The sequence below is a fragment of the Parasteatoda tepidariorum genome, chromosome 1 (genome assembly GCF_043381705.1).
Source record: "Parasteatoda tepidariorum isolate YZ-2023 chromosome 1, CAS_Ptep_4.0, whole genome shotgun sequence".
Taxonomy (NCBI): Eukaryota; Metazoa; Arthropoda; class Arachnida; order Araneae; family Theridiidae; genus Parasteatoda; species Parasteatoda tepidariorum.
Genome location: NC_092204.1, coordinates 102,128,138 through 102,151,071, shown reverse-complemented (window position 1 = coordinate 102,151,071; position 22,934 = coordinate 102,128,138). Strand labels below are relative to the sequence as shown.

General features: G+C 30.2%; 1 long non-coding RNA gene across 1 annotated transcript in view; it reads right to left on the bottom strand.

Moving 5' to 3' along the window:
• LOC139427023 (uncharacterized) overlaps positions 1–22,282 on the bottom strand; it is a 30,559-nt gene extending 8,277 nt beyond the window's left edge. The window contains exon 1 of the long non-coding RNA XR_011638155.1: positions 22,156–22,282. This is a non-coding gene — a long non-coding RNA (uncharacterized lncRNA). The remainder of the gene's footprint in view (positions 1–22,155) is intronic.
• Positions 22,283–22,934: the final 652 nt, after the last annotated feature.

The window sequence follows — 22,934 nt, the reverse complement described above, 5'->3', positions numbered from 1 at the left end:
TATTCGAAAATATAATATGCTTTTCTTTTTTAATTTAAAATTACGAAAATTATTATATTTCCACTGCTATATTTAATTATTTAAAGGTTCAATATTATTTTTTTACTATTGCTCGCCATATTTCAGCCTCCCTTTTGTTTGTTTTTCGGGTATTTTTAGTGTATTTCAAAATTTCAACTATGAATTCAATTAACCTGCACATAAAAACTCCTAAATAAAAATTTTGAAATTTTTTTTTATCGAAATACTAATTTTGGCCACGAAACCTTGGATGCTGGCCCACTGTGCGATGAAACATTACGTAAGAGCTTAAAGTGAGGAAAGAGTTCGTAATTTACTCATTTATTTTGTAATAAGGATGAAGATGAAGTATGAGCTATGCTTACGTAAAATCCTGAAACATATTTTTAAATTTCTTTACGTTTTCAAAAAAAACTATAATCTAAACTAAAAATTAATTAATAAATTAAAACTCATTTAACTAAAGATTTGGGGGAATATTCATTTAGAAAAGTAACAGTTAAATTTGGGAAAGAAAACCTTGGAAAATTTTTTTGTTGGTTTATCATTTTATTTAATGAATTAAAATATAAATTTTGTTCTATGATAAGCTGTATATTTTGTTTCGATTTAATTCTGAAATTTTTACAATAAAGGTTAAAACAAAAAACGAGGGGGAAGGTTGTGAATTTCTTACGTTAGCATGGGTTAGTCAGTGTTTTGCTTACAAGATAGAATCCAAAATTGTCAAACATATGCTTAAGTAATATTTGAACAGTCCTTACAGTGTTCATCTAAGAGTTAGAAAATACACAAAGACAGATTTTTATCGAGGAGTTTTAATAGTGACGATGGGTGGCTGAGTGGTGGCGCTTTGCGCTCCCGTGCCACAAGTCCTGGGTTCGATCCTCGGGCCGAGCAAGGTTGACTCAGCCTTTCATCCCTTCATTGGGTCGAAATATGAGTACCAAGGATGCTTGGAAACTAAACACTGTGGGGTTCCGCGTTCAGCTGACCACCGGACCGGAACATCAGCTCCTGCACCCCAGAGTCCATGGTAAAGAAAACTGAGATGGGCACAGTAGGCCTTGGCCCTCTATGGGCTGTCGCGCCACTGAGTTCAGTTTTAGTTTTAATAGTGACATGCACCAAATGCTTGATCCTTCCAGAAGAGGTCGACATTTATCCAGAATCGATCCCTCAAGCGAAACTAAAATTTTTGCAAAAAGAAAAGTAGAAATCTCCTGGGTACTCACGGAGGTATGGAGAGGACAATGAACATTATCACAGAATTGAAAACATTGAACAGAACTGAATCATTTATGCTACAATCTCCACATGAGGAAGAACAAATCACAGTTGTCGTATCACCATTGCATCTATTTCTCCCATATTTAGTTCTCCCTATAATCCATACACACGAACTCAAATTATTATACTTATATCAATTTATTATACTTATACAAACATATTTCCATATATAACTTATAGTAAGAATACTTTAAATGAAGATTGACCAAAATATTTTAGTTGAAAACTTTATATTTTTCCCATTCTAATATTTTTGGATTAATGTTGGTCACTTGGGTTTATTTCTCATTGGCCTCAGAAATGCCAGAATTGCTACTCTCTTATCGTTACCCAGTGATCACCTATGGCTAAGCCACGGCTGTGTAGTGTCGCGCACGTCATACAACCACAAACCCGGGTTACATTCACACAATCACACAGAAGAAAGGACATAGGACACAGAGAGAGAGAGAAAATAATATCCATGCCTTGCCCGGGATTCGAACCCAGAACCTTTCTGGTGCAAGGGCAGTCCCCTAACCCCTACACAGGCCGATCGGCAGTCCATTTTAATATTATTTGGTAAGAATTATATTTGCTTAAGTTTGCGATAGCTACAGAGTATTCTCTAAACAGCGTCCTAATCCTAGAATCTTTCAGCATTAAAATAAACAGTTAAATAGGATTTTAAAAAAATGTTATTATAATGGGGCGAATTACTGTTACAGTCAATGATTAAGACAATAAAATTGAATGATGTGCTTAAAAAAATTGAACTTGCTAGTTTCTATCAGTTCTAATAATTAAGTAATTTGGAAGACCAATTGTCAATTATAATATTAAAGCTTTAAATAATATTACAACAAATTTCAAAATTTGCTTTTTTTTAATTCTGGATTTTATTTATAATTAATCTATACCCTTACTACGTAGATTGTTAAAATTTTATATTTTAAAGGATTCTAAAAATATATGCTGCGTGTAAAGAACACGCGATGAAGAATCAATAACACAGAATATGATAGTGTGAAGATTAAAATATGAAAATGACATTTAAAGCAACTATATATTATGAGAACACATCAAATTTAATAATAAAAAGAAAAAAGAAAACAAACGCCTCACAAGATCTTTTCAACGGACTTACTAATAACGACATATATGTAACTGAAAAAATTTTTACTATGTTAAATAAGCTGAGAATTAAGAAAAAAAATCAGAATATTTTTTTGATTCAATAATAATTATTATTGCTTCACTCTTTAACCACTACTGATTTCAATATAGAAAATTGTTTTGTCTAAAAATTATTTCATTTAAATTCATTAAAATTCCAACAGAATAAATTTTAAATTCTCTACAATTTCAATGCAATAAACTGTTTGTTTAAACATACCAGTAGAAATTATTGGTTCTATTGTCTACAATTAAAACAGTTGAAAGAAAAGTATCGCTAAATTAAATTATACTTAATTACTTAAAAGTGTTGCAACATAGAGGGATTATTTCTCGAATAAATTAATTAGATATTCATCTTGATAAAAAAAAAAACAGTCAATAGGTGATTTGATTTAAGATGCCTTTTTTAAGATTACATGGCTTCAAAATACAAATTTTTAGACAAAATGTAGCGTTTCAGGTTGAAGAACTGGTTAAATTGTTAGAACAAACATTTCATTTTATTTTTGCCAATTTTATTAATGATAGCTTCCGATTTAAGAACTATTTTTGAGTTTTACAGAATTGTCCGAAAATCACATTTTTACGGCAAGGGGACTCTAACCCATGATCCGTCTTTCACTGTGAATATTTTACGCTAGAACTGCTGTTGGTACGAACCGGGTGCGGAGTTCATATCGACAAGTCATCGCTGGGATTTGAACCCGTGTATCCTCATAAAGAGGAGAGCGCTCTATTTCCCGAATTTTTCGCACGCTTAAACGGCTGTCTGTTGGGAAAGTGTTAACACACTCTTACGAAAAATATTAACAATTTTTAAGACGATTTACTCCATAATAACCAGTGTTTGTAATAAAATGTCACAATGAATAACTTGTAACCACATTTGGTGATTTCTATATTTCAATAATCAAAGTCCATAATGAGTAGGTAGCCTTTGATTTCTCTAAATTACATTAGAATGCTGATTATATTTTCCTCATATGCTGATTTTTGAGATTTTATAATTTCATACATGATTAGAAATCCTACATTTTGTGTTCGGATGTAAGATATTACGAATAGGGACAGTTAGCTATTTTAGCTTGAAGCTATTAATATCATTAAACATGGAACGTCAAAACTATTCGTTGATGAGTTATTTAAAACTGGAATTTCGAAATGTGTGTTTCAGAAAATGGTCACAGCTCTAAATTCATGTTTACAAAAGCGGACACAGCTCTAAATTCGGGTTTACAAAAGTGGACACACTTCGAAATTCGAGTTTACAAAAGTAGACACAGCTCGAAATGCTTGTTTACAATTGTGGACACAGTTTGTGTCTACAATTTCGTGTTTACGAAAATGAATACTGTTAAAGACGTGTGTTTACGAAAGTGGATACAGCTCAAATTGCGCGTTTTAGAAGATGGACACGGCTCAAAATGCACTTTTAGGAAAGAGGACCCAGCTCAAGTTGTCCGTTTAAGTAAATGAACTCACTTCAAAAGGCGTGTTTACGAAAGTAGCCGTATCTATTTAAGAAAATGGACATAGCATTAAATTCCGTTTTTCAAACTTTTTGTGAGTATTGTTCTTTTTTTTAATGAATAAACTAATGAATCCTAATAAACTAGTAATGTGAGATCGTTCATTTGTATAAATAGCAAAACACTTGGTACATTTTATTTAATTAGTATTTTCAATAAGACTTCAAAAATCAACAGTTGTTTTCACAAGATTTTCACGGGAGATATCAATTTACCTTGAAAGAATTTAAAGTTTTTAAAATTCTCTTCATCGTTTAGAGTTCTAAATACGAAGACATCACCTGAAAAGTGACGTCTATAATATAGCTAGCCACCCCCACCTCGAATGCCATGACTTTCCCCCATAATGATTATGCTTTATGTTCAAAAGTAAGTATATAATTCTTCGTATTAACTATAAAACTTAGGTAGGAAAACTTAAAAGGCACATTTTTTGCTGTGTCAATTTTCGTAAACGTGCATTTCGATTTGTGTCCAGATTTAAAATTTCATCAACGTACTATTAAATTCTATTCTAAATATTCGATTAATATCCTAAGCTTAATTTTAGAATCTAAAAAGTACTTAAAGACTATTAAAGTATCATTAAAAGTTTCCGTTGAAAGAAAAATCTTTCTAGATACATTTAATCTTTTTAAGTTTTTTTAATTACATTTCTAATTTAATGAGTAAACTAAACTTATTTCAAAGTCTTTTGAAATATCAAAAAAAAATTTTTAAAATTAATTGTTGAAACATTTGTTTCTGAAAAAAAGATTAAAATATTGGAATAAAATTTTATGTGATTCAATATATTAGAATATTCCATTATAAACACTGTAATTGGTAATGACCCAGAAAGGCAAGTCAGGGCAAAGTGAATTTCCCCTCGCTATGGTGAAATGGTGAGTAACTCATGCTGCTGACAAAGGACTCATATGAATAAAACAAGATCCTACACTGTTTGAATTTTCATTCTAAAATTATGGTAAAATAACTCTAATACACTGTTTAAATTTTCATTCTGAAATTATCGTAAAATAGCTCTACACTGTTTAAATTTTCATTTTAAAATTATGGTAAAATAACCGGCGGCAGTCTACCCATCCAATTAACCGTAAAGCTTACGGTAAATAACATTTTTCCTTTTACTGTTTTGAAACCGTTTACAACTAGTGTGGCTGAAAAACCATGGATACAAAACTATACAGGCTTCTTAACCATTTACAACTAGCATGGCTTCAGAACCGTAAAATAAAACTTAACTGGACATAGGAAATAATTCCGCAGTTTCATAGTGCTGTCATTTACGCGGGAATGACACTATCGCATACTGATAATCCAGGGTCACAAATTGGCGAGTGCAGGACACTTGAAACTGTGAAGGGAATGGAATAAATAGTGTGGTGTCAAAGCTGGGACTTGAAATCCCGTTCTGTCAGTCATGAGATTGACATATTGCCCTCCTCGGCAACAATATATACCCATCTGAATGGAACTGTGTGGCTTCATTAGGTGGATCTAGCTGGTGAGATGGAATTTCGATTGTTTAACCGTAACTGAGGAAAGCAGTAAGACAAATTTTCACACCATTAACACATATGTGGTATTTATGGTCATTTGACTTTTTTATTTAAACATGGTAAAAGGACAATTAAATAAATTGTTATTTAACCATTTTTTCGAGAAATTTCTAACATTGTAGGCAACAATATGAGCTGGTGTAACTGGAGTGGCAAGAATTTTGGTATTATTTTCATTCAATTTATGCCCAAGATTTCGATATCTAAATTCAATTCCAATGATGCCAAAATTGAGAAAGCATCAAGTACATCTTTGTGCTTTAGTTTCTAAGGATTATTCGTTTAAACTAATTTGGTATTAGATGTATAGTACTTAACAAACTTCCTCAAAATCTCTCATTGAAAATAAATGTAAGTACTTATCAAAACCTTAAATTATAATTACAATTATATCATTCTTTTACGTAATCATTGTACTTCTCTCATTTCATGTTTGCGGAAATCAAAATTAGCTTTATCTATATTTGTCCAGAAATCTTTCCAATCATTTTCAGGAATATTACTTAAAATATTAATTTAAACATTATATGTAACTGCTTGTATTATTTGTCAATTAACTAGTAACTAAATAGTATGTGTAACTGCCCGTATATTGATTAGAGTACATGCATGATATCACTTTAACTATTAATGCACTTTCTAACTCGGCCTTCTAGATCTTTAATCTAGTCTATTTAAACATTAAAAATTTAGATACTATATTTTAGTAACTATAACCATTTTAAATGTTTAGATCATTTTCGATTCAGTTGAAGATCAATTTCTGTTTTCAATTTATTTAATTTTCAATTATTAATTAATTGAAAATTCTTGTTCGAAGTATCAATATTTTAAATACATTGATTACACATATATCTTTCACTATTGATATCTTTCTCTGTTGATTTATTAGAGAAATATTTATTTTGAATATAACACCAACACTTTTATTTAACACATTTGACTTGTGTTTGTGACATTTCGATTATTTCATTTCAAGTTTCTTCCACGGGAAAAAATAATTCTAAATAATAATTTCAATTCGTCTATTTCAAATAAAAACTTCTTTTTTAATTTATTGAACTATTATTCGATTTTAATCCTATAGATTTTAATCTGACCTATTTACGGATTTTAATCTGACATATTCACCCCTATTAGATTGGCAATCTGACTTATGATTATAGCTTAAATTATTTGATAGTGTGTTAAATTATTTGATAGTTTGAAAAATTAAACATATTTTTAATAAAACTTACTTTTTCGTAACTTATGAATGGTTTCCGCATAGACTTCGAACTTCCTTTTTTCATTTTCTTTTTTCTAAATTCTAATTATTATTCCCATTTCTTTACAGTTTTTACTTTAAAATTGTTATTTCACCAAACAAATATCTATTTAACTTTGTTAATTAATCATTTTCTATATATATATATAAAATCATAATTTCATTTAAATTTAATTTAGATAGCAATTATTTTAATGCATCACATCAAACTATAAAATGAAGCACTTTGTTCATTCCAATCTTATTAAATCCTATATCGAAACTAAACTTGACTTGAAATTATTAGTAACAGAAATAAGCAATTTTTCTTTTTAAAAAAATCTTTTTTCTTTGTAGTTGATCAATCTTTTCTAAAAGCATCCCCTAGTATTTTAGCTCCTATACTTCTGATTTTTAGCATAAAAACGCAATTAACGTAACAAGAAGCAATTACTGCGAAAGGAAAAATCCACTTGCAGCAAATTAATTATAACCTATAAAGTTTCCCTAAAACGCTGTGATGATAAATTAAAGAAATTCAAGAAAAAAAATGCTGACTAAAAAAAAAAACTAAAAAAGGAAATTGATCTCTACATTGTTAGAGTAGATAAGTTTCAAGTTGTTGAACAAAAGAAAAAAAAGAGAAATAATAGTTTTAAAATAAAGTTGCTGCGTAACGTAATTTCTTAATCATGTTATTCATTAGAGTTAAAGAAAAAAGAAATTTGGCTTACTTCCTGATAAAATAAAAGCCTCTCAGGAAAACGGAATTAAATGAAATAATATAATAGTTCATGAGGAGATCGAATAAAGAAAAATCCCATCGCAATTGAAATTTAATTACTCAGGCTAAATAATTTAATCGAAGTTAAAGTAATTAAAAGTAAATTTTCATTAAAATTATACGTCTCTAAGTCAATTAAATTTAAATCACTGTAAAAATTGATTACTTAATATTAGGGTCTCTAATTAAAACTCAAAAGAATAGAAATTCTTAATAGGAATCATTAGAGAATAGAAGCGTGCATTTTATTTGATTAACTGTGGATTTTAGTGTAAGAAGAACGGTCAGATAGAGTGGTTGTAAGCAAATAGGAAAATTTTTTTATTATTGCATGGTGTATTTGTAGCATGGAGTAACAAATAATTTCCTCACTGAAAGTATCGCACCAGAAATTCTTCGAAACATATAAATTGGGTTGAAATAATAACAAAAATGATATCGCTAATTAAAACATAAAAGAATAAAACTTCAAATACCCTGAATACAAGTATCTATTGTATTTGATAAATCGTAAATTGTGGATTTTACTGTAAAAAATGCAATCGGATAGAGTAGTTAAAAGTAAATGAGAAAATTATAGCTAACTATTTCAATATTGCATAGTATAATATTGAGCCATATAAACTATATCTCTAATTAAGGCAAAAAGTAGAACTTTAAATACCCTGCATTAAAGTATACAAGTATCTATTGTATTTTATAAATTGTAGATTTCAATGTAAAAGAAGCAATTAGAGTAGTTGAAGGTAAATAAGAATATTATTCTTTATTATTGAGGAGTATAAGATAGAATCTTAAATAACTTCCACGTTGCACTATAATTTCACCAGAACATTTAAATTGAGTTAAATAAACAGCATTATTTATACCTCCAATTCAAAGACAAACAAATAGAATACCTGCATTAACAAATTAAATACCTACATTATAGAATAAAATAATACATTCTATTTGATCAAACAGATATTTAAACAAAGAAAAATGGCCCAATAAATTGGTTGTATGGAAATATTAAAATGTTTTTATTATTGCATGGTAGAATTATAACATGGACTTTTAGGAACTTAGATGTTAAAAAGTATGGTAACATAGATTTACCAGATCATATAAGCTGGGATGATTTAAAAAGACTCTCTAATCAAATCGAAAAGAAATATAACTCTAAATATTTGTATTAGAAAATAGTTTTTGATTAATTATTGACTTTAGTATACGACAGGCAGTCGAATACAATTGGTTGAACTTGAAAAATCTGATCAATCGATCATATTTTTGGTTTCATTTTGTGTAATGTTCATATACTGTACGTGACATTAGTTATTAAAATTAAAGTGTAAAATAAAGGAATTTATTTTTTGCAACTTAAGTTTTTCAGATATTAAATTAATAATGAAATGTTCAAGAGGTTATCAGAACGTCAGTCAATAAATTAAAGTTTTGCAGACATTAAATTCATAATAAAATGTTCATGATGTTAGCAGAACTGCAGTCATATATTCAGATATTAAATTCATAATGAAATGTTCACCATGTTATCAGAACTGCAGTCATTAAATTAAAAAAGCTCCAATGCTAAATCATGGCATTCTTTATTAATTGTTGTTGGCCATACAGAAGCAAGAGTGCCTTCAATGTTCACAGGCATAGTTTCATGGAAAACATTTGCGGGTTTTGTTAATTCGTACAGGAAACTAAAATATAATTTTATAACAAAGAAAAAATCAAAAAGGAATTATAATCAGTGGAAGCAAACTATCATAAAAAGAATGCTTCAGATTATGTCTAAAAATGTTTAGATAAAAAACCGTACAAATTTGTTGATTTACTTTTATACCATAAATTTTTAGTGATATTAGTTTAAATATGAATAAAGTTTTAAAACCTTACCTTTAAAACGCACACAATTTTAAAATATATGAATCAAATCTTTTCTAAAATAAGAACTTACAGCAAGAAAATTAGCAATCAAACTCAAAACAGTGCAACTAAAACTAGCCAGCGAAATTACCCAGAAAAATGATATAATTAACCCCAATTGACAGTGATTATTACAATTTTAATATTGTCTATTCCTATTTAATTAGAAATAAACTCGCTTTTAATATTTCGTTGAAAATATTGCGTTAATCCAGAAATTTTCAAACATTCCCTCCAACTATATTTCTTTTCTAAATTTCTGTATTTTAATGAACTTCATTTTCGAAATTTCTGGTTTAAAAAGCAGCATTTGCCAGCAAATTCCATTGCTAATAAGGTTTTCGAAAAGAATCATATCGTTTTTTTTTCTTTTAATTATGCATTTTTCAGTTCTTCATATTTTTCTTTCTTTCAAAAATAACGAGACAATAGAATTTCTCTCATTTGAGTTAATCTAACTTCCACTTGGAAAAGATTTTTTTTTAAGGTAATAATGAGTTTGCATCTCCAACAGCAACTTCCGTTGAATATAAAAAAATATGTATATATTCTCCTTTTTTTACCAATCAAAGATCTCTGCATTTATATTTTCAGATAGAAATGAAATAAATGTTTTTATATTCTAAACGAGTTGTAAACATTCCTAGTCGAATGACTTTCTACTCAAACATTATCTTGATGTGTTTTATTCATTCAATATAAGAATTTGGTTTTGTAAACAACGTAGCAATTGAAAAAATTGTATATTAATCGTAATACCTAAATTATTACCAAAAACAATCCGAAATCATAAATTCTGGGTTTTCATTTCATTTTATTTTACAACCGGCGTCAAACAGTCGATCCAATTTTGAGTTTACGATTATCAGTGTTCAATTCCAGGGCCTTTTAATTTCGAACCCAACTTAAAAAAGACAAGGGAAACTTCTGGATCAAGCATTCGGACAAACTAGTCTTCGTAGAAGACTTTTTGATAGAACTAACCAGAATTTGCGTTACTTAGAGAGGAAAACCACGAAAAGCCACGTTAGTCCAACGTCAATAGGATTCTAACACATGATCCGTTTACCACTGAGGATATTTCACGCAAGCACTGATGGTTGGTGAGAGGCGGGAGCAGAACTCGTATCAACCAGCAGCCTCTGGGATTCGAACCTCAGTCACCTGATTGTGAGGCAAACCATCTACCCCGTAAGCAACAGCGGCTTAACTGTGGGTCTTTAAAGTTTTTTTTTTTTTGAATAAAAAATGAATCATCAGAGGATATTTCCTTCTCGGTACTTGTTCACGCTAACTACCTTTACCAAAACACCCAGGACCCTACAAATGGTGCCTACTGCCGATATGTACCATCTTGTGTTTATTCTGATTTACTATATTTTGCACCTTTTTCAGCGTTAAATCACTTTTTTTAAAAAAATATTACTTTAATGTTATTATTATACTTTCTTTTTATTTTGATTCATTTGGAAGCAGTTTTATTAAAAGGTCATAATTAGACTGCAAACAGTAACTTCCAGTGAATGTAAAAAAAAAAAAAAAAAAAAATTTGCCATTTTTTTTTCAGCACTTATTCTTTATTAACCTTTACACCTGTTTCAAAAAACGTGTGAATCAATAGTATAAAGAGTATACGATATAGAGTCATAGAAAGAAAGCGTCAGAAGGCGAGGGACTTGATGTCTGTTAATATCTAAGTTAAATTTCAATATGTGTATAATATTATTGGGTTGTGCGAAAAGTAAATTTTTTTTTTGAAAATTAAAGGCGATTTTTTCATAGTGAATATTTTATTGAATCGTATCTGGTCTAATACCTGTTGCCATCTTTCTGGCAAACGCATGATTCCACGCGCATAAAACTTTTGTCCTTTGATGGCAAAAAACTGATTCAGGTGTCTTTTGTCTTCTTCATTTAAGTAAAGATTTAACCGTCTGAAAACAATTTATGGAGACCAGATAATTGTTATTGTCAACCCATTTTCTGTCCCCAGTGATGATGCTCTCCGATAATGAATAATTTTCTTGACGTTTGAGAAGCAAATCGCGGATATCAACGCGATGGAGCAAATATCTTTCCTTACGAACATGAAAAATTCATATATCAAGCTCTTACTTTTCCGTAGAATTTTCAAATGATCAAGAACTGTGAAATTCGATAAATTTAATGTCTCAGTTATCTCACACATTTTTATTCGCCGTTTTGCATTAATTAATGCCTCTATTGTGTCTTCTTCAGCTTAAATTGGTGTGATGCACCTTCGAGCTCGTGAAGCATAATCGAACTTTCGCCGGATCAAAATTTCTCAAATCAGTTTTGGCACTGGCGTACTGCCAATACATCTTCTCCATATAGAATAAATTTTTTTGCTTGAGCCACTTTTTTACCTTTTCGATTGTGCAAGAGGTAAAAAAGTATATGAAGAAAATTCTGCTTTTCACTTTTCAAACTTTTTCAATAACAAACCTTGCTATATCAGCTGTCAAAACGTATAATGAATAAGCGGTTTAGTAGCGGAATTGGATAAGAAACAACCTAATTCTAGACTTTGTGGAGAAAAAACGAAACTACTTTCCGAACAACCCAACATTACGTATACAAGAACTTCTGTAAATGAATCTTAAAATATATATGTTGCCATTAAAACTCGAAAGCTGTTAATATGCATATTACCAAACTAATCTACAGATTAACTAGGGTAGTTCGCTGAAAAACGGAATCAAGAGTTTTCCGCAATGTAATGTGCTCATTAACGAATGTTTAAAGTTCAAAAGTTTGTTTCCCACATTCCATCAAGTAATTTATTTTATTTTGTATTGAATTGAGTCTTTAGATCATAGGGACTGAAGACTTCTATTGAGATTAGGAATTTCTACATGATCAGTAACAACTTAAAAGAAATTTTTCATAAATTGTCAGCATACTTTAAAATTAATATTTTCTTTATTTTTCATTGGAAAATTATTTGCATGTTTAACTCCCCACCATCTTATAAATTTATTAATATAGCAATTTATTGAGTAAAGCGTTTTTAAATCAATTGTATTGTGCACAAAAATGTATAGTTCGAAATTGCATAGTGTAAATGGAGTCGTGAAAATAACACTCTTACTTTGCTTGCTATTTCGTGAAAAAAAAAATTTTTCTTTAACACCACGAATTTATAAAAGATTTTATTTCCCTTTCAAAATTCAAGCTATTTCTTTTTATTTTTATATAAATTATTTTCATTTTTTTATTTATTATAAATATAGCGTTGCTACAGTTTGTGATTTCCGTAATAATTTATTTAAAACTTACTTTACGTTCTTCCCTGGAATTTCCAAGCGAATATTTTTTAGCCTTTATAAAGTTCAGTGAATCTTTTAATAATGTAATGATGAGTATCATTAAGTCGTGGTCAACGTCTTACTTTTTAATTATTTATTTATTTATTTCCTTCCTTCCTTCCGTCCGTCCGTCCATCCATCCATCCATCCATCCATCCATCCATCCATCCGTCCATCCATCCATCTTCACTGGCATATCTTTTATACAAACCATTACTGATTAATAAAAACTAAAATCAAACACCCTTAGATTATATATTTCCACATTTTAAAGATACCAGTAAACAACTATATTTATACAGTTGAACCTCACTAACGCATAACCGCTTTGCGTGAAACGCATGTTTTGTCCCGTGAGTCAACAATCAATTATTGTTGTATTTTACATGTTTAACTTGAAATTTTCAAGCTGATTATCGTGAAAGGAAACTACACATGCGAATAAAATTCCAATCATTCATTTTGAGGAATGTCTTAAGGGTTTAAATATTTGATTATTTAGATGTGCATGCTAGGAATTAAAAAACAAATAATTGTTAAGATCAATAAAAAATTGTTAAGAATAAAATGATTTATAAAATGAATGTTTAACCCTCGAAAAATGGCGGGCGAGATAATTGAATTTTAGACACATGAAATTTTAAGGAAAAACAAACAGATTGTGTATGTGGAGAGGTAAACCCACAAGAATGTATGATGAATAAAAACAAGTTAATAATTAAATCAATAGAGTAAGGTTATATATTATTTCTTAAATTGCGTTTAAATAGGCCGAATAGTGGTGGTACAGCATTGTTAAACACCGAATAACCCAATAGGTCCATTGGGTCATTAATTTAGAAATAAAGAAGAGAAACAAAATAATAAGGAGAAATGCATGTACAAAAACTAAGGTAAACACATTCCTGTGAGTTTAATTATTATCTGTACTAACTATTAAGTAAAATATGGCTACTCATCCAACATGGCGATGACACAGTGATTGCTGCATGGGAGGAAAAAAAAACACACAAGATTTTGTACTTATATATATTGTTTATTCTTCTTTTTGCTGTGACATTTCGGTATAATTTCACACTCATCTCTCAAACGAAATCATTTGGACATTTCGCTAAGCATAACCATAGACACAAGTTTTTCATAAATTTTCAGCAAGGTATTTTCAAACATTTTGCTTCACCAAAACAGGCATCTTCTCATTAATAATAAAGGATTGTCATTCTCCTCTTTTCTTCGTCATGCATCGCCTTAAGAAAACTCGGTCTCATTGTAAAATAAACAATGAGGGTCAAACAGAAAAAAAAGGGGTACTAGGTAGGCCAGTGGAGACAACCCCTTAAGGAATTATTGGCCGAAAGGAGAACCTACTAAGGGGCAGTGCAACAAACAGGTGACTTCACACTCTCGTGTGAAAAGGTCAGAAGGGCTAAAAGGTTAAAAAAAATGATTTCCGTCCAGTACGCAATTAAGAGTTCACCCACTGTGAGAGAAAAAGGAAAAAGTCACAAGGTTAAGCGGAGAAGAGATAAAATTTTAAAGTGAGGAGCACAGGGGTCCAGCTGCAACAAAAGGATCCTTTTCCTCCCACGCTTTTTTTGACCAGAGGATGCAGGTGTCAGCTGCGGAGAAACGGGAGTCATAGGATAGGGTGCCAAAATGGTTACTGATAGTGAAGAAAAATATTAGGGAATATATCTTAAGGCAGTGCATGACTGAAAAAACGAAAATGCGGTAATTAACAGTTATAAATAAATTAATACTGCATAATTAAAATATAAAACATAATAATAATCTGTAAAAGTTAATAATTAATAAAAATATGCAGTATTTAAACATATACATTGTAAATTGATAGCAGATTCAATTATGAACTGAGCGTTAATGAAGTTAAGGGATTACACAAATTAATAACAGATTTTAGTATCATAAATTGAACGTTAATGAAGTTAAGAGCAGGAATTCGTAAACAAGAAATTAAGAGTTAAGAGGACAAAAGTAAAGCACATTAAACAAAACAAAAATATATTGAGCAGTGCATAGTGCGTTATAAATTGTTTTCATGATGTATCGGATACGACGAAATTCGGTTAATACGAAATAATTATGATAGTGCCACCGACTTTGCGTTAACGAAGTTAGACTGTATAAACATTTTTTATAATATTGCCCTTTTTGTTGATTATGGGTGAGACGGGCAAAAAATATTTTAAAAGGATTTCACTAAATGCATAGTTTGTAGATGCGTCATAAAAAACTGAAGTAAAGTTATGAAAGTACCAATAATAGAAATATTTATAATTGTATGTTTTTCCCAGATCTAACAATTGGTGCTTCAATAGGAACTTCATATAGATTAGATTGTGACAGCTAAACTTTATGACTGGATGTTACTTTCCTTTAACTTCCATACAGAATGACATACAATTGTAATTTACCCCTTTCAATAATTCATATTACATTAAATTTCTGAAATATATATATATACTAGAACCAGTTTTCTTAAAGAAATAAAAATATTTTTTCTTTCATTTCTGTAAAATATGTGCCCTTAGATACAAACTTTTACAATCCATAATTTCCATAAAAATCATTGTCAGACAAAAAAGAAATATTTTTAAATTTACTTCTCTTAGAATTTTAAAATATCCACTTTCAGTTAAAAGGTCCCGTGGCATTATTTTAGAAAATCAAATTTGTGCTTATCCGTCTTCCATTTACATCAGCCCGAATTTCGCATAATAATTTGATACAGAACCATATAAAATATATATAAACTTGAGAGTTTTACTAGTTTAAAACAAAATAATGACTAATAACATTTGTTTGTTTATTTTTACATTTCAAGGTGACACATTTGATTCTTGATTATGCAAACACGGCTTTTATGTGAGAGCCACTTTCATATGTTAAAGTAAATTAATTTATAGGAATTTTTCAGTAGATTACTGGGATTATAAAAAATTTCTTATCAAAAATATTAGGTCCCGCATTGACAAAAGATTGATTAAGACACGGTACCCAGTAGAACATCGAAGTCAAGCATCACTGGCTGCGGTCAGTAGGCGGGTGAGTGACCACGTTGATCCACCTGCGTAGAGACCAAGGGTGCACGTGATCGGTCCTCGTTAAACTATTCTACTGTAAAGTGCTCGACTTTGTATTCAGATCGTCGGGTTACCTTCCACTTCGCAGATGATCAAAATTGCGATGGCATGTCTTCGGATTATCCTCATTGATGTCTCCCAGACAGTTGTCAATAGCCTATTATGCAGCTCTAGTGCTACGTAAATAAAGAACCTACCTAAATGCAGGGGCCTACGTGCGATATCGCTGTTCTAATAACCGCTGTGGAGCGTGGATGTTGTGGGATCAAATCCCTCTATAACACGGGATGTATTTTACTGATGTCTCTCTTAAACTTGAGTTATCTGTTTTTAAAATTGAAAAAAGATTAACTATTTGTATTCATATGTAAGTAAATAAATAAGTATATCCCACTACTCACTTAAAGATGCATCAAAGATCCTCATCTATCCGAGAATAATACTTTTAAAACTCTTGTAAACATTTTCTCTAAGATTGATAAATATATGTGTACCGTAGTTTTTTTGGTGCCCCTAAGTTATGACACCGGCTTAGGAGAAATTAAATGGTAAGTACATAAAAATTACGAGATAAAATGAGACCTGTAGCAAGGTTACTTAACTGTATTGGGTGGCAAAGTAAATGTCATTACATCATGAATAAAAAAAAGAAGAGTATGCCATTTCGCTCAAAACTATTGATCCAGAGAAGTGTATAAATATGCATATACATATATTCGATAATATCTATACATATACATGTACTAATTAGATTAAAAAAAGGATATCAATAATATGCATGAATAGAATTAACCAGAGAAAATCCCTGAAGGCCGAATGGTCAGTGACATAAGCGATAGTGTTAAACCACAATCACCCAACATAATTTTGAGATCCGATGGTCATGTACTCATATCATATTTCTTTTATAAAAGAGATAACACATATTATTGACAAGCGATGATATTTTTTTTTAAAACACTATCCACGGGAAACCCACTGGATCAATAAGATTGAGAACCTTAATAACATAATACACATATATGATGTGTACATGACATAACCCTGGCAGACAAAACGAAAAGAAGGAATGAAAATTGAGAGTTACTCACCCTCACCAGATACCTTCATGGATGAAGCCGGCAGAACACATGTAACCATGATTCAAGAAGAAAAAACAAAAAAGAAGTCTCTGGACACATTTCATCTTCAAACACAGATTTTTTTTTATTCAGTTTCCATCTCGTCTTACAAAGAAAGCACCATCGGGAGATCGGGGGGGAAACAAAGGATGCACTTCTACTTCCGACGTAGAGTCGTGGATATCGACACTCACTAAGGATCCATAGTTTTTTTTACGGCTTATCGTCACTGAGACATAAAATAGAGTTCCAACTTCTTAAAGAAATTTTGCAGTAGGCGCTGCGAAAGAGGAGGTTAGGGAGAACGGAAAACGATTTAGTTCATACTCGAAGATTTTTTTTTTTATAGACANGAATAAATGGACTTGGTAAATGACATATGGTAAATGGCATATTGAAATTGAGTTTTCTAAGACTGCCTAGTTTTACTCTTATTTAACTATTATTAATTTTCTTCGAAGTCTTTAAATTCAGAACCGTTGGTGGCAATCTGGAAGTATTTTTAAATTAGAAAAATTCTAACTGCATTTGACAACGAACAATTGTCGAATAGTCGAATAGCCTAAATTAAATCTCTCCTTTGAGCCGAAAATTGATATTCAAAAATGCAAAGGCTATGACGCGAACAGTTTAAATAATGAATGTTATGAATATATATAGACATTTCCCCTTAACTCCGTAGAGTGTTTTGTTAGATTTACAACCAAGTTTCTAATCTATTGTTATACCGAAACACCAATCGAAACTCTATCATATTCTCGATTTGGTCACTTTTGCAGTTAATCGCAAAACTTTCTTTAGAATAAACTCAAATTTAATCAAACATTTATTTATTTATTGGCGCTAAAATGCCGTAATCGATGCAAAGATTACTGTCTTTTGGCAGAATTAGATCCAGATGTAAGTCGAAATGCTAGAGAAGTATGAGTATCGGTCCAAGCTTATGACTGAACTTGTGACCATATAAACATGAAAATAAAAAATAAAAATAAAAACTTGCTTTACTTCATAGTGAAATAATAGATAAGACCACATGCTTCGAGAACCGAAGTACGACACCACGTGAATAATGAAAACAAAAGGGAAAAAAGGCAAAGTTGCAATATTGTTAGAAAAAAGAAGAGGCACAGTTTCCAATTAAAAAAAACTGAAAAGGGAAACTAAAGAAAGAAATCGAGGAAACGATGATGCCTGAAATAGGTAGATTAAAGCGGAATACATTGTCATGAGCAATGCAGGACTAGGACAGAAAAAGAATCATTGATTAGAGAATCGTGTAGAATAAAGCTCAATGAATGAAATAAAATAAAACTAAATATGAAACAATAGAAATAAAACTCAAGGGCGTCAAAACTTAAGATGACTAAAACCTGAAAGTATTTCTGACTCCTATATCTAGGGCATCAAAAATTTAAATCTGTTGAGCGATATGGTTAAAAAAAATACGTTTTTGAGTTGATTTAGTAACCTCGATAACATTCTGCAACAATTATGTACGTCTTTTTTTTCCTTTTCTTTTGATTAAACTGCGTGATTCTGCCTAAACAAAAGAGACTTGATTCGTATATCAAAACTAAAATGATCCATCACTTGCTGTTTTTGTAAGAGAAATTTCTCCAAGTTTCTAGTGAACTCTCACATCCTAGTGCATCGAGAGCCTCAAAACTTAAGAAAAGTAGACATCGCTGAAAATGTCACTAAAGTTGCCAGGTTGAGGACATTCTGGCAATGAGAGCGCATTTACTTGGCTAGTTTGCAAGTTATACATTTGGAGATTTTGCAAAGCGTTGTCTTACCAAAAGCATTACGATAACCTCATTTTCTACCCCATAGAGATGTTGGGACTTGATACGAAATTTTCGCATGCGCTTGGAAGTTCAGATAGTGTTAATGTTAACCGTAACTCCGCAAATTGTCTCTATTATGTGCTGTTATAATGCGTAAATTTGCCAAGATAAAATATGGGTTTTGTGGGAAATAGTACGTGACAAGCAAAAAATAATTACTAATTCATTATTTTCAGGCAAAAATACATAAGTTACACATATTATCACTGAAGGAACATTTTTCGTGTTATGCAGTGTTATCGCTTTTGGAAATAGAATAAGCTTTTCACAGTTGTGCGCCACTTTTCCACGCTTCGTTACCATGTTAGCCAGAAATTTCACTTTTCCCCCACGCTAGTACTTTATTATTATAATATTATAATCGGTGATAGCTGATTGCGCTAATGGTTTTTTAAAACCTAGTGGGCTGCACTGCTAACATTTTATGATCCCCTTGGTGTACTGCGCTCAAAGCAACTCCAATCATGCAGTAAAACGGTTTCTGATAAAATCATGGCTTCGCCAATAATAATCGGTCAATTATGCAGTTTTCATTTGATAGACATTTTTTATGAGTTGTAATTTTTTTTTCTTCTGCAATTTTAAAATACAAACTATATTTCAACAATGAAAAAAAAATTTTTAATTTTAAGATGGCAAGATACTTTCGAAGTAGTTACATTTTAGTGAATTTCAAACAAATTTTAACCATTCTATATATCAAACAAACTTCTGCACATATTACTTAGAAAAAAAAATATGCACAGAAAATTTTTGAAATTTTTACTAAAATAGATGGAATTATTATTAAATTATTACATACTAATCCCCGAGTTAAGAAAATTCATAGTTGTATTTTACAAGCTCAACTTGCTGATGTTTATTAAAAATTGGGAGACAATTTGTCAACTAGATACCTAATGAAGAGTAAATTCGCTTAGATGCGAAAATGTAATTGGAAGGAAAAAAATTATGTCACTCTGGATTGAGCAAGTGGTGATACACGTTAACTATATCTTACTATATATAAAATTCTAATGATGGTGTCGCAGTTTTCCATTGTTTTCGGTGCATTTTTATTGGCCAGAAAATCACGTGGTGTGATCCAGTTTTTCCTCATTCGTCTCCTTATTGTTTTGGTTGTAGTCAGCATAAAATTAATAAAAGTCATGCTNGATACACGTTAACTATATATTTAATAAGATATAAAAGCTCCGGGTTTTAATTAGCAAAAAAACTAAATGGGTATAATTGAAATGCGTTTTTAGACAGAAAAATATTTTAAAGGTATTTAATAGAACATTACAATTTAAAAGTTTCATATCACTCTTATTCGCATTTACTCTATTTTGAAACATAATAATTTAGATGCATATCCCGTTCGATATTTCTTTGTAAAAAATCATCATTATCAATAAAATTAGATTTAAAAAAATCACCCCAAAAGATTGTATTTGTTAATTTTATTGAAGAAAAATATTTTATGCATAAAATATATTTTTTTCAATCAATATTTGTATTTAAATTATTGATTTGTTTTTAGTAAAACGAATCACTATTAATTTAAATTAATAAATTTTTTAAGGAAATAATGAAAGGACTAATATATAAATTTCAAGGCATATGCCTTTTATTATTTCGTATTAAAAAATAGCTTCAGTAAAAAACGCTCATTATCAATGAAATCAGACTCTTAAAAAAATGACACCGTTAAGAATGTTAATTATATTATATGAAAATATTTTAAGTTTAAATTAATATTTTTTTACTCGGTATGTTTATATTAATTGTTATAAAAATTATCGCAGCTGAATTAAATCAGTAATTTGTCTTTAAAAAATCAAATGATTTAAATCACGATTCTATTCGAAATGCATTATAATCTAATTATAAATCTAATCCTGACTGCAATATCACAAATTTAAATCTGGCATAACTTGATTTATTATATTTCGCCATATTTCTTTCCCAGGAAGAAGCTTATCGTCAAGATAGTGCATGATTTTTATAAATTGCACCCCTCACGTGTCAATGAGTAGAGAGACCTACCTAGAAGCGCAATGCGCATACCTTGAGGAGTGGGGGTTAGAATTGGGGCAATTACTGAGTGCAGTCCACCGCTGACTATTATAATAATAATATACAGTTAAGAGTTATAGATACTCATTAAATGCCGTGTGAATAAAAAGAATAGCGTTGCTGCTGCGGGACACATAGTTGCCAAGGCGACGAAGGTAAAAAATGTGTCATTAGGTATCTTTCTCATGAAAAATTTGATTTAATTATGAGAACTATAACTGATTAGTACGGTACGCAAAAAAAATGAATCATCTTAAATAACTTTTGATCTAATGATGTTCACGCTCTAGAACGTTCTAAATACACGATTTTTTTAAAGTTAGATTTCTCAAGACCAATATGCGACTGATTTCAATCAAACTTGGCATTTTGCTTCGTAAAATTACATTCTTTAAAATAATGTAACAAATTGTATACTTTACAATTTAAAATTTTTCGTTTATTATTAAATCAAATAATAAATATTTTTTTAAAAATTATATTTGTATGGAATTATCTTTGGACAGATTTTACAATTGTGTCCAAAAATTTTTCTATTCACTTAAAAAGTTCTCGAGATATATCGAATTACGCAACAAGTAAAATTAGCATTAAGAGGTTCAAACTTTGGGTCTCTCTCCTGACCAAACTATGGGAGCCATATTTCCCAAATAGCAGCTACCCCCTTGAATTTTGGAGGTCAAAAATCGGAATCCATCATAAAAAAGGTATGTTCATTCAGAGAAAGTACATTTTTGTGTCTGATATCGTAACTTAAATATCGTCAGAACTAATTAATAAGCATATTTGAAGACCCCCTCGAAACATTGAGTTCTAGAACATGAAGATCATTTTATAAGATCAAAAGTTATTCGAAGTGACTCTCTTTTGTTTTCGTACTGCTCAAACCTTCAATAAATCTAAAATAAAATATAATTAGCAACAAAACAATTCAAGATAAGAGGCTTTGATAGTCAGAAAAATATTTCTAACATTATTATTTTAAATTCAGAATTATTAGATACATTTAATTTCCTAATTCCAAATTATAAGCTTAAGTATTTTAATAAAATTTTACTACACTAAAGGGTTTTTAAAAAAAGTCAAAAATCCAAGTTAACGAATAATAATCTTATTTCAACCTGCATCAAAATATAATCATCGAATAAAATTCTATGTGCTTATTTGTATTTATATTTTAAAAACTTACCTGAACTGAAGATATAAAATGGCGGCAGGTAGAAATAATTTTCATCTTCATGTAAAATTAAAATCGAATCCCTGAGAGATTATGGAAAGCACGTTGCACCGACGCGTGCTTTAAAGTTATTTTTAGGAACACGCTTTGTGAAATGCAAACATTTTCAAAAGCACGCGTAAAATAATTAAAAGAAGGTTATTAAATAAAACAATGGAAAAATCGATGATGACTCGTGACATTAATGTAGAAAATGTAACAAAAGTTGTTCAATTGAATTAAAATCGCACTTGCTTTATTTATAGTGTTATGACAATTATTTAAAATTTTGATGAATAATTGTTGTATCGTGCATTCATTCAATTTATAATACAATTGAAAACTCATTTGTTTTATTATTGATTTAGAAAGGTAAATATGAATCTAGGGAAAGTGAGTTTTGAGTGAGCTATTTAACAACGTAATCAAAGCATTACTATATAAATTTTAGACCTATTAGATAGTTATGCAAAAATAAGGAAAGAGAATTTTGAATGAGTTATTTAACAATGCAGGTCAAGTCAGTGCTATTCATTTTTAATATGTTTCGTCACTAACATTTGCATTTTGCACCTTGAATAACTTTGTAAAACATGAAATATGCTACACTAATAGGCTACAGATACACTAATGGGCTATTGGTAACAGTCTGGCATTCGTTCTTAGAATAACACGAAGGCAATTCCAGCGCATGAGCACAGTGCACTACTGTAAGAAACAACTTTTAAAAGAAAAACAAAACAAACGCAGTT